Raw genomic sequence first — 13,409 nt, forward strand, 5'->3', positions numbered from 1 at the left:
AGAAGTGCTAATGCTACACTGATTTTTATATACTATGTTACATCCAGTTTCTAAAGTGGAAGCTCAATGTATATGGTGAATTCATAACAAGTGACATCAGTGAAAATTTAAAAGTTGTATTTTCTATGACATGAATTCTAATTAATGGGAATGTATAGCTAGCCAACGAGAAAAAAAGCTGGCTGGTGTGCTGACACTCTCTGTACAGCATACATAATATACATACATAGACACATACACATACTCACACAACTACACATATAAATATACATTGTATATATAATATATCACTGTATATAATATATGGTACTATATGTAATACTGTATATGTAATATATAATATACATATACACTTATAGTGGCTGGTTTTGTGTGGTAACTTGACACAAGCTAGAGTCATCATAGAGAAAGGAGCCTCAATTGAGGAAATCCTCCATGAGATCCAGCTGTGGGGCATTTTCTCAATTAGGGATTAATGAGGATGGACACAACCCACGGTGGGTGATGCCATCCCTGGGATGGTGGTCTTGGGTTCTATAAAAAAACAGGCTGAGTAAGCCAGTAAGCAACACCCCTCCATGGCCTCTGAATCAGGTCCTGCCTCTGGGATCCTGGCCTATTTGAGTTCCTGTCCTGACTTCCTTCAGTGATGAACAGCAATGGTGAAGTGTAAGTCAAATAAACCCTTGGCACCCCAACTTTCTGTTTGGTCAAGGTTTCGTCTTATCAATACAAACCCCAACCAAGACAGCAGTATACACAGTATCTGTAAATGGAAGGAGAGGTTGCTGGGTGACTGAGGAGGTACCATTTGAACCATGACTGACTTGTGAATTTCAGATGGAAGTGAGGGAGGATTTTATTAGAGGAATTATTTGATAAAAGCACACAGGAGAAATTTCAGGAATACTAACCACAACCCCCTGGTTTAGTTGGTAAACTGGAATAAATGCTGCTCTGCCCTACAACAGTGAAGAGAAGGGAAAACCAGAGACATTATCTTGTGACAGATAAAGACAAATCTAATGAATACTAAATTGTGGACTCGGTTTTTCTTCTCCCTTGATTTTCTAGGATTATCCATTTTGCCTTCTATCAGAAACTAGAAAAACATATGTGATGATTCATGCCTGTAATCTAAGCACCACAGAGGTAGAGGCAGAGAGATTGCATGTTTGAGGCCAACCTGGGCTATAGAATAAGAGCCTATCTCCAACAATACAAGACCAACCAGCTCACTAGGTATCAACAGCCACACCAACAATAGCAACAAGAACAGGAAAAGTCAAAGAAGATACCTAACCACTGACTTAAACAACTGCCGAGAAAAAACATCATTCTTCCTGTTCTAGGAGTTGATAAAACATGTAATCTATTCAGTTTGGTATGTGTTTGAAGAGTGCCTATAATCAATGAGCTATCCAATAGCATTCTGATGTGCATAGAATGGTCTTCAGGATTGCCTCTGTTTACCCTTCGAATAGTACAAATGATTCAATTTAGTAAGGAAGGAAACAAATGGATACCTTCATAGAATGAAGCACAAATGTGATATTGAGTCTTTTATTTCATTAGTCTAAATTCCATTTTTTCTCTTAACTTGGCAGACTGGCCCAACAATACAACAACAACAAAAAAAAACCACTTGCTTTAAGAATTGATTTCAACCTTAGGGTGTCTCCTAAGGAATCCAACTTCTCTGGAAGGAAGCAGTCATTGAAGGAGCATGAAGTAACTTTTGCTTAAGACACTAATCTCACAGATCTCCATAGACCAGTTTGCTAAGAAGAGAAATGAGTCTAATTCTTGGTGCTTGACACCTCAGAGCCCATATTCATCAGCTTAGCACCAACTCCAAGAGGAGCTAGATTAATCAGAGGCACCGCACTTTGCTCCTTTGTGCCTCTTGTTCTCTAGCATCCTGCACCTTTCTCTCATGCCATGCCTCTTTCAGTCTGCACGTGCTTGTCCGGTACTTAGGATGCTCGGCATGCCTTTTCTAAATTCAAGTATTTTATATGATCAAAGAAATCAATAGTATTATCATTGCAAAGAGTAATCCATGTAAAAATGATGAAGACACTTTACATCTGGATGAGTGTTCCAAATCCAATATGTAATTTTTATATTTACAGCACATCTCAATCTTAAAATTATATTTTGTTAGACATGCTTGATCTATGCTTAGACTTTATCAGATTTGTGGTTGAAAAAGAATATTGAAATATCCAAGTTGTTCCCAACATGCCTTAAAGATTTCCAAAGAATGGAGGCAAATATCATTGAAAGTTAAATTTGTACTAATTAAAAATAAGTCCAATAAAACAGTCCCATTGTGTTTGCTTCTGGTTAGTACCCTACTGTAGGGATGGGCCACTTTGTTTATTCTGTCATCCACTGAAAGGCATTTAAGCTGTTTATAGTTTCGGTGATTTTATTAAAGCTGCTACATATATTTACATCTAGGTTTTTGTGTGCGTACAGTGTTAAAGTTACTTAGGATACATGTGTAAGGATAGATTTCTATGTATCTAAAATAACCATTCTCCTAGCATAGTTTTCTCAGTTTGCGTTTTCCCTTGTACTATATACTACTTGCTCTCATTCCCCCATACTTTGACTTTTTAATTTTTATTTTTGTCATTAGTGTGTGGTGGTATGTTGGTTCCCTCACAAGTAGTGCTGTTGAGCATTGGTTCATGTGTTTCATTGTTTTTTTTCTGTAATGAATCTGTTCAAGTAACTAAACATAGTCACATACTTGATAACATCATCTGAGTACAGCCCTTTTATAATATTTGTTTGCCATTGATCTGACAGACTCTATTCATTCCCTAAAATTACATGGGTCAGCATCTCTCCCTTACCTCTTTAAGAAGGTAGTGTGTGGAGGCCCAAATTAGTCAGGGTCTGAGAATCTGAGCTTGCTTTACCCAGCAGGACCGCATAAGAGGATGATTTGACCAAGAGCATAGTTACTAGGTGTTTGGAAGGGTCTACACTTGGCTGTGCAGTGTGCTTTGATCTACCAAGGGGGAGGTCTTTTGCCATGCCCCCTGGTATTGTTATTAAAAAGCCCTTTTGAATAAATGGAAGAGGACACTGGGTATTGAACCAGGTCCTTCTGAAGCTACCCTGTGTTTCTGTCTTTCTCCTCTTCACTATCTTTCTATCTGATATTTTTTTACACCTCATAGGAATCCTGGGAAAAGTGGGAGCTGGCCTCCCACAATGGTGTGTTCCCTGTGTCATACAGTTTGATTATTTTGTCATATATTCTGTATTCCAGTCTGAGATCCATAGACGCACAGGATTATTAGTGCTTTTAAAAATCATGTTCACTAAGGTTTATTCTTTGAGTTTAGGCAGTTTGTAGGTTTTGGCAAATGCATAATATTATGTGACCATCATTCTGTATTATATGAAATAATTTTACTGTATAAATACATCTCCTGCTTTCTCTCCTCAACCATTCTCTATCCAACTCAACCACTGATTTGTTTCCTGCCTCTGTGAGGTTCCCTTTTCCAAGTAAGTGGACCGACTTCTTTCTGTTAGTGATATACTCTTAGTCAAGACTTGTCTAAGTCTTTATTTTAAAGTTATAACTAACTTATAGTAATTAAACAAAATGTTGACTACTTGTTTGCTTTATAGTACAGGGTAAGAAACCCATGGCTTTGTGCACATTAGGCAAGCACTTTATCACAGACTCTCAGATTTCTGAGTTTTTATTTTTGGAACATGGCCTCATTGAGTTACTGAGACTGGACTTGAAATCACTCTCTAGTGATGGGCCTTGAGCTTGTAATCTGCCTGCCTCCCTCTCCCAAGCAGCTTGAATCACAGGCTTGTGCTACTAGATCCAGGTAATTCAAGTCTTTTAGCACATGTAGTGTTTTAATACACTCATATATTGTACAGTTATTAATATGCAATACTTAGCTTGTTAATTATTTCAAGCATTTATTACTTCTTTCTTGAGGGAACATTAAAATCCCCTCCTGGCACTTTTGAAGTGTGCAGTATAATGCTAACTATGGTCACACATTTGTGTAATACCACATTGGAATGCATTCCTCCTTTCTAGCTATCACTTTGCTCCTGTTAGCCAATACCCCACTCTTTCTCTATTTTCCATGCCGTCTTAGCCAACCCCTATTCTTTCTCCATTTATCCTGCCTGCTTAGCCAACCTTTATTCTTTCTCCAATTTCCCTGCCTTCTTAGCCAGTCCTCCATTCTCCATTCTCCCTATCTTCATCAGCCTCTGATAAGCACTATTCTATTCTCTTCTTCTGTAGAAACCACCTTTGAAAAGATTTGATATGTGAGTGATTGCACGTGGCATCTGCCTTTCTATGTCTGGCTTACTCTTCTTAAGATACGTCCTTTGGGCTTATTGACACTCAGCCATGTCTTTTTGGTAACTTGGTAGCACATTTCTTTAATTTCCAAGCAAGTTTGGATGGACTGCTATTTGATCAATAACTCACTTATTGAGGAATATCTTGGTTGCTTCTAGTTTGGGGAAATTATGGGCGAAGTTGCTATGAGCATTGCGTGTAGTGTAGGTTTTTGGTGGACATACATTTTCATATCATCTGGGCAAATATCTGAGAGTATACTTGCTGGACCTTGCAGTAATAAATATTTAACCTTGCAAGCAATGGCCAAATGGTTTTCCAAGTGGCTATGCCATTTTCTACTTCCAGCAACCATGAACAACAGTTGCTGTCCCTCTGATGTTCTCTAGCAATTGGTATTATCCGGTGCCTGATATTATGGTCTCAGACAATGTGACCGATAATCTTAGAAGAACAAGAGAGCCATGGAGTAGATGTACACTAAGAAAAGACCATATAAAAGTCAGTCATCTGCAAGCAATGTAGAAAGGCCTCAAGGGAAGTCAACCCCTAACTCAATAACTCAAGCCCTTTTCTGGCTTTCCCAGGCACTAGACATCCATGTGGTGAATACATATATATATATGTGTGTGTGTGTGTGTGTGTGTGTGTGTGTGTGTGTGTGTGTGTGTGCAGACAAAACACCCATACACATAAAATAATAAAATGTTCTTTAAAAATTAAAATGAAGTTTTGCATATTTATATTTAGCCCCATGATTTATTTTGAGAAAATCTTTTTGATAAATATAAAGTCTATGACAGGGTCTGTTAATTTTGTTTACTTGTAAATGAATATGGAATTGTATAAATACCCATTATTGGAAAAACTGTATTTCCCCATTAGATTGCTTTTGAAATTTTATGAAAAATCAGTTGACTGCATTTGTGTCAGATTATTCTTTTTTTTACTAGGTAGATAAGTGAGTAGTAGTAGTTGAAATTTGCAAATACAGCAATGCTATACTTAATATTTTCTATAAAACTATATACATTTTTTTTGAGACAGGGTTTCTCTGTATAGCTTTGGAGTCTCTCCTGGAACTCACACTGTAGTCCAGGTTGGCCTCGAACTCACAGAGATCCGCCTGTCTCTGCCTCCGAAGTACTGGGATTAAAGGTGTGTACCACCACCACTGGGCTTACTATATGCATTTCTATGATCCATTATATAATTTATGTCCATCTTAAATGTCTCCGTAGATGAGGTCAAACATATTTATCTCTTAGAAAAGTTCAATTTAAGAGGAATACCAGTTATTTGTATTGGCCTTTAGGCCAGGTTCCGGGTTAAACTGTAGATGCAAATTTTAAGTGTACTCCTTCAGATTCAAGGAATTAGCAAGTTTAGGGCTGCCGTCTTGGCACAGCTGCTGTACTCCCAGCAGGCGTAGTGCCTAGTCAGTGTGCCTTGGGTTCTGGAGGGAGCTGCAGGCAGTGACTCAGCATTTTCCCACCAGCCCTGCTCCTCCTTCCAGCCATAGCCTCAACCTATCAGCATTCCCCGCCTAGCTGTCTCTGTTCTGAAATCTAGATGGGAAGGGCAAGTGGTTGAGTTACACTCTCTAGGGGACTAGAGAGATGACTCAGCAGTTAAGAGTACTTGGTTCTCTTACAGACGACCTGGGTTTGGTCCCAGCACCACAACCATTTGTAACTGCAGTTCCAGGGTGTCTGACATCCGCTTTTGACCTCCACAGGCTGCAAACATGCAAGTGGTGCACATACATGCATGAAAGTAGGTAAAACATTCATACACATTAAATAAACAGATCTTAAAAGTATCTACTCTCTTGACATCTCTGTGACCTACTTTATCTATCTCCATTCTGATTTTCCCTTTGTTTCCATGCCTTTCTACCTCACAAAACTGATCACCATTTCTGGGCTGTGAGTTAGGTCACCATTTCCCACAATCTAAGCTAATATATGTGACTTTCCTCTTCTGCAGTTCCATGGGGGGAAAAACCAGGACGTGAGAGAAGCCACCACCTCACTTCTCTCTTTGGATTTTTCCATACACTGTCACAGTCAAGGGAATTCTCACTAACTGGTAGCCTTAACTATACCACCCTTCAATCGGGAAACCTATGTACAGGCAATTGTTGCCCCTAACAAAGTAGTTCCATTCCTCAGGGAGCCTCAGACTGTAGGGACCTTAATCCTAAAATTCTGCAATGCTCAACCTTGAGATAGCCACATGCCTCTTGGGGTGAATCCTTCACCATTCCCCTCCTGATGGTTCATCAGCTCAAAACAAATAATGTTACCAGATGGTATCTGAGGTCTATAACAATGATCTCTCTGCTTTGGGGCAACACACCTGTCTGATGACTCCATCAATGATTTAAAATGTTTCTGATTTAGACAAGAGTTCATTGACTCTTGTCTTGTGGAGGTAAAGAGTTTAAAGTAACCTAAATATGTGTTCCTGGGCCATGGTCATGCATATTTGGCTCCAGAATAAACTATTTCTTTTTTCTTTTAAGATAATAAGTATGGTTTCGGATCACCAGTTCTTGACACTGAAATGTAGGACCCCAAGGACAGTCTACTTTCACTAGAAGAATAAGATGAGTCAGTGCCAGGTACCATCACAGGCCCTTTGTATCTAGCATGCGGCATTGTCTCCTCAGGCAGATATCAATGTGTTCTTTCTGGATCTTGGACCTCTTCCTTTGGTCAGTATCCACGGGTTTAAGACATTCGGTTTATCTTTGTTTCAGTCTGTTACTTTGCCAGTGTTCAGGCTTATTCCTTGCTTCTGTTCTAGTTTCTAACTGAAGGAAGACGCAGTATTTAAATAATGCTGCCATTTGCCAGTTCTGATCTTAAGGTTAATATAATTATTGGCTATTATTGACCTCTTTGTAACTAGGATCTTTAAATTTTTGATTTTGACCAAGCTTAGGTAACATAAATCTAAAGATCTGGAACTAAGAAAAAATAACCATTTAAAAATCTGCTTGACCTACTTAAAGATGTAAAAGGCATCATGATGTTTACAACTGTCCCAATGTGTTTAATTATACCCTAATTATAATTTATCTTTTATAATGTGTTTGGGACAACAATTCACCTTTGAAGTTTATCTATATAGAATATGAAAAGACAGAAAGATACTATCAAACAAAAAGGAGGTTTAAAGTTATATATATATGTGTGTGTGTGTGTGTGTGTGTGTGTGTGTGTGTGTGTGTGTATGTGTGTATAATGTATTCTTGTTAAAGAATGTTAAAGTACATAGTAAAAAAGTTTTGAGAATTAAAGCTTAAAGAAAGAATATGACACAGATATAACTGAGTTCATAACAATGAAAGGTTGTTAAATTTCCTGGGGTAAAAACCCACTACTGTGAGGAAAAAACAATGTCCAATTCTCTGTTTCCAACAATTTCTCTGTTTTTAATAACATTACACAAAATTAACTCAAAAAATAAGGACTAAATGCATCATTCTTTTGCTAAATAGACAATTGGCTAGATTTTATTCACCTGCTGTATATATATGTTTTCTCACTGGGGTAAAACCTTCCCTTTCCAGTGCCTACTACTGTAATACGAGGAAGAATTCCATTATGGTGATATTTCCTTTGTACTGAAATGTGATTTTATTTGTATGTTAATAAATAAAGTTGCCTGGGGGTCAGAGCTAATAGCAAGCCATAGCAGAAATCTGGCAGTGGTAGCACACGCCCTTAATCCCGATCACATCACAGGCAGATCTATGTGTGTTCAAGGATACCACCAGCATGGACACACATGCCTTTAATCTCAATACCAACCATAGAAGACCTGCAGGTCTGTATAGATGGGCAGTGATAAGGAGGTCATATGGTTGGGTTTACAACCAATGAGAAGGCAGAACAAAAAGTCAATAAAAAGGACAAACACACAGGAAGTAGGTCTCTTGCCGAGAGGTAGGACAGCAGCGGCAGTGAAGGGTAAGAAAGGGTTTCTTAGCTCTTAATTACTGCTCTGACCTCTTGGGCTTTTAATTCTGAATTTGGTTCTGTGTTTCTTATTTAATAAGATTGCTCATCTACATTCTATTACAAAGAATTTCTCCTATTCAGGGCATTCATACAAAATTAAATCTTTTTATAAGATTTCAGAAACTATGGAAAGTGTGTCTATGATCTTAATCCACTAAACAAAAGGTTTAACAGATCAATGGTACAATTGATAAGAACTGACCAAGGCTTTCAGCTTTCTTAGCCTAAAACACCCCCATTAGTTCTAAACTTAAATTTTGACACTTTTGAAAAACACATATTAGGTTCTAAAATAAAATGAAAACTATGTGAGCCACATCTATGAAAGAAACACATACATTATTATAAGAGACTTTAAAAATGAATAAAACTCAGAAGTGGTTATAGAATTTTTCCACAATGAAGGGAAGAACATATAAATAAAAGCTAAAACATCCTGATTTTATCAACTGAGAAATAATATCATATCAAAGATCCCCTTTAACCTGGGGGAAGGGACTCCATACGGATTTTCTAAACCCTTCCTCTGCTGGAACACTTCAGGAGAGGCACTCTTAGATTCTTATTTCTCACCTCAGAAATATGTATCAACTTCTGAGAATGCATCCTTGTTAACTTCACAAATTATGGGTCATACTCATCTTCAACTATAATAATTGGGCACTCCACATAACTGAAGTCATTGCACCCCCAAACAATATTTCTCACTTTGATTTGTTGTATTTCTTTAATCCTTTATAACTGGTTGCTTCAAATCTGCCTAAGATAATTGAAATTTTCTTTGGCATATTCCTAAATTAAAAAGAAATTTCCAGCCAGGTGGTGGTGGTGCACGCCTTTAATCCCAGCACTCAGGAGGCAGAGGCAGGTGGATCTCTGTGAGTTTGAGGCCAGCCTGGTCTACAAAGCGAGTTCCAGGAAAGGTGCAAAACTACACAGAGAAACCCTGTCTCAAAAAAACAAAAACAAAAACAAAACAACAACAAAAAAAAGGAATGAAATTTCCAGTCTTAGTTTTAGTACAGCTACAGACAAAAATGACATTTTATGTCCTCAATTAATCATTTTTATTATGTTTGTTTGTCTACCCAAACCTTCAACCTTACTTGAGCTGAGCTTTCAAATGTAAAGACATTCTGTAGACACAAGAAAAAGTCATATATCCAGACTGGATAAGAAATAAGCTGACACATGCAGAGGATAGTTTGTTAGTTAGGATGCTTGCTTGGTTATTTTAACTTCAAAGATGGTATTTCTATTATATGCTGCATGTAAATATTGTGTAAGATACAGAAGATGAAAAGGAAAAAATCAGACCTGGAAGTTGATGGCTAAGAGGTTTTCATACGATCCAGGGATTTCTTCCTTAGTAGATTTACCAACTATTTCTCTCCTGCCTTCCTGTCTACTCAGCATCTACTCCAGGTCCTAGCATTGTGCCTCCTAGAAATACTGGAAAAAAGACCATCTTTGGCTTCAGCTTTCAAAAGGTGTGATGCTTGTCCAACAAGGGGAACTGTAAACCAAAGAACCCAGAGAGGAGACCATAACTATGTTAAGGACTTTACATGCTTTACTTCCTGATTAGAACTTCTGTGGATATAGGGAGCTAAAATGTTACAGGGTAGAGCCAGAGCTTATCTTGGAATATCTTTGGCCCTCTGGATAGCTGTTTACTGTCCACCTCTTATGACTATTAAGTGAATCACTTATGGTGATAAATTTGAAAATGTACAGCAAAATAAGAATAACATCCTCCAGGAGACAAATTCAACTGAAACTCTAGGTAGTAACTTTTCATTCTCAAAGACTAGTTACTGTCAACAATCCTTTGGAGACACTTACCCTCTCCCTTGCTTTCTCCTTCTCTTCTCTTCTCTTCTCTTCTCTTCTCTTCTCTTCTCTTCTCTTCTCTTCTCTTCTCTTCTCTTCTCTTCTCTTCTCTTCTCTTCTCTTCTCCTCTCCTCTCCTCTCCTCTCCTCTCCTCTCCTCTCCTCTCCTCTCCTCTCCTCTCCTCTCCTCTCCTCTCCTCTCCTCTCCTCTCCTCTCCTCTCCTCTTCTCTTCTCTTCTCTTCTCTTCTCTTCTCTTCTCTTCTCTATTTTCTCTCTCCTCCCCTCCCAACCCCTCCTCTGCCTTCCTCTTTCCTTCAATAAGTTTGTAGAGTCAATTTCTCCCGGAATCCAATAAGCCCACATACAGGTAGTCATTGCGAGGGTGGATCAACAAAAGGGACTTTTGTTTTATCCAGAATGAGCAGGCTTAGAAGTTTCATAGATGCTCTCCAAGAGGTATAACAGATTTAGAGACAGAATGGGAGAGACTTCCAGCTCTGTGCTCCTGCTCAGCATGAAGCTGCTCTAGGACTCTAGGCCGACTGACCTTCTTTCAGCTCCCGACTCAGTTTGGGTTACCCATACCCTCGCCTGTTCCAAGCATACACCTGGCAGCCTCACTCTTCTACCTGCACACGCTCTTCACTGACACCACACTCCACACAGAGAGGCTGGCAACCTGCTGGCAGCAAGGGAGCTCCATGTGCCTCGATCTGCACTCATAGCCCTCTCTGAAAAAGTGAAGTAAGTTTCTCCTGCTCTCACAGTCATCAAAGGTGAATAGGCTCTATTCAAACTTATTCCCAAAGTATCTTGGTATTAGGGACTTTTTGAGTAAGAAGACAAGAACATGGGAACACTGGGCCCAGACTCTAAACACTACTGAGATAAGTGAATAAAGGGTTACACTGTTGCTTTTGGTTTGGTTCAGTTTAAAAAAAAAATAAATGTATGTATGTATGTATGTATGTATGTATGTATGTATGTATGTATGTATGTATTTTACATGTGGCCACAGTTTCCTCTTCCTCCTCTCCTCCCAGTTCCTTCCTCCCACCACCCCCACTCTAATTCTCAACCCCATTCCACACCCCTCCATTTCTGTCTAGGAAAGGGCAGGTCTCCAGTGAAAATCAACAAAACATGGGATATCAAATTACAATAAGACTAAGCACCTCCCATGTATTGAGGCTGGGCAAGGTAACCAGTATGAGGAGTAGGGTCCCAAAAGCCAGTAAAAGAGTTGGAGACAGCCCCTGTTCCCACTGTTAGGAGTCCCACAAGAAGACCAAGCTACACAACTGTTTCATATATGCCGAGTGCCTAGGTCAGTCCCATGCAGGCTCCCTGGTTGTAGGTTCAGTCTCTGTGAGCCCCTATAAGCTCTGGTTAGTGGATTCTGTGAGTTTTCTTTTGGTATCTTTGACCTCTCTGACTCCTACAATCCTTCCTCTCCCTCTACAGGATTCTATGAACTCTGCCTAATGTTTGGCTGTGGGTCTGCATCTGTTTCCATCAGTTGCTCGATGATGCCTCTCTGATGACAATTGGATTAGGAACCAATCTGGTACAGGACGTGGCCAGTTCAGGCTACATATCTGCTATTGCTAGGAGTCTTAGGTGAGGTCATCCTTGTAAATTCCTGGGAGATTACTTTGTGCCAGGTTTATACCTGACCCCCAAATGTTACAACTTTCAAGTAGTCTCTTTTAATACTCTCCCCTCCTTCCTTACCCTAACCTATTCAACTCATGTTCCCATCACCAATCACCCTCAGTACACTCATGAAATCTCTTCTATTTCCCCTTCTAAGGGAGATTGGGCATTCCCCCATGAACCCTCCTTGTTAACCTAGTCTCTCTGGGTCTGTGGGTTGTAGCATAGTTATCCTTTATTTTATAGCTAACATCCACATATGAGTGAGTACATGCCATGTTTTTCTTTCTCAGTGTGGGTTACCTCACTCAGGATTTTTTTTTTTCTTTTCCTAGTTCCATCCATTTGCCTTCAAATTTCCTGGTGTCCTTGTTTTTAACAGGTGAGTAATATTCCATTGTGTAAATGTACCTCATTTTCTTGATTCATTCCTCAGTGTAGGGGCATCTAGGTTGTTTCCAGGTTCTGGGTACTACAAATAAACCTGCTATGAACATTGTTGAGCAAGTGTCCTTATGGCATGATTGAGCATCCTTTAGGTATATGTCCAAGAATGGTATAGCTAGATCTTGTGATAGATTGATTCCCAGTTTTCTGAGAAACTGCCACATTGACTTACAAAGTGGCTGTACAAGTTGGCACTCCCACCAGCATTGGAGGAGTGTTCCCCTTGTCCATATCCTCTCCAGCATGAGTTGTTGCTTATGTTTTTTACCTTAGTCATTCTGACAGGTATAAGATGCAATCATGGAACCCCCAGCTCCCAGGCAGCATTTTCTGTAGTCCTTCCCTGGCAATTAAACAGAGTCCTGTGATGGTGTAATTTTCATGATCAACTTTACTGGGTAGACAGAGTTCCAGGAGATTGGTGAAGCCACCTCTAGGTGCATCTGTGGTGACCTTTTCCAGACATGATTACACCATGAGGACCCTAACCTAATGAATATACTAGTTCCTTCATAGATTAATAATAAGATGTTACTGTTGTGAATTGGGGAAAGGATGAGGGTAATTTTAATTGGAGGAAGTAAGTGACTGAGCCATGACATGGAAAGATTGTATCTTTCTTGTCTTGGCCTCTTCTTACACATCTTTCCCACACCCTTTCTCTGCTTTCTGGATTAGAACACATGATATGTTCTCTTCTTTCACATCACCTCTATAATGGTCTGGGTACTCTGAATCCATGAATGCTAAGGTTAATTATAAAGTTGGGTTCTGTTTTCAATCATTTTAAATTATGTTTGTGTAGTTTTGATTAAATCGTTAGTGTTTGATATGAAAGTTCAATCTCTGGTTCATGTGTTTGAACATTTGCTGCTGAGCTGGGGACACGACTTGGTGAGGTGGTAGAAACTAGGTGGAGGAATTAGACCACTGGGAGTGGGCTACTGAAAACTGTGCCTGCTTCTTGTTTCTGCCTGTGCTTTGTCTCTTGATGCTAGCCATGTGAACAGTCTGCTATTCCTGCTGGGAGACTGGAGTTGCTCCTGCCGCCATGCTGTGCCTGCCCTCTGAAGCCC

At 39.4% G+C, this 13,409-nt stretch overlaps 1 long non-coding RNA gene across 1 annotated transcript; it reads left to right on the forward strand.

Moving 5' to 3' along the window:
* Positions 1 to 9,811: 9,811 nt before the first annotated feature.
* LOC143271629 (uncharacterized) lies at positions 9,812 to 12,268 on the forward strand. Its single transcript, XR_013048832.1, has 3 exons — positions 9,812 to 9,887; positions 11,695 to 11,850; positions 12,222 to 12,268. It is a non-coding gene; the product is annotated as an uncharacterized LOC143271629 (long non-coding RNA).
* Positions 12,269 to 13,409: the final 1,141 nt, after the last annotated feature.

Source organism: Peromyscus maniculatus, chromosome 2 (genome assembly GCF_049852395.1).
Source record: "Peromyscus maniculatus bairdii isolate BWxNUB_F1_BW_parent chromosome 2, HU_Pman_BW_mat_3.1, whole genome shotgun sequence".
Lineage (NCBI taxonomy): Eukaryota > Metazoa > Chordata > Mammalia > Rodentia > Cricetidae > Peromyscus > Peromyscus maniculatus.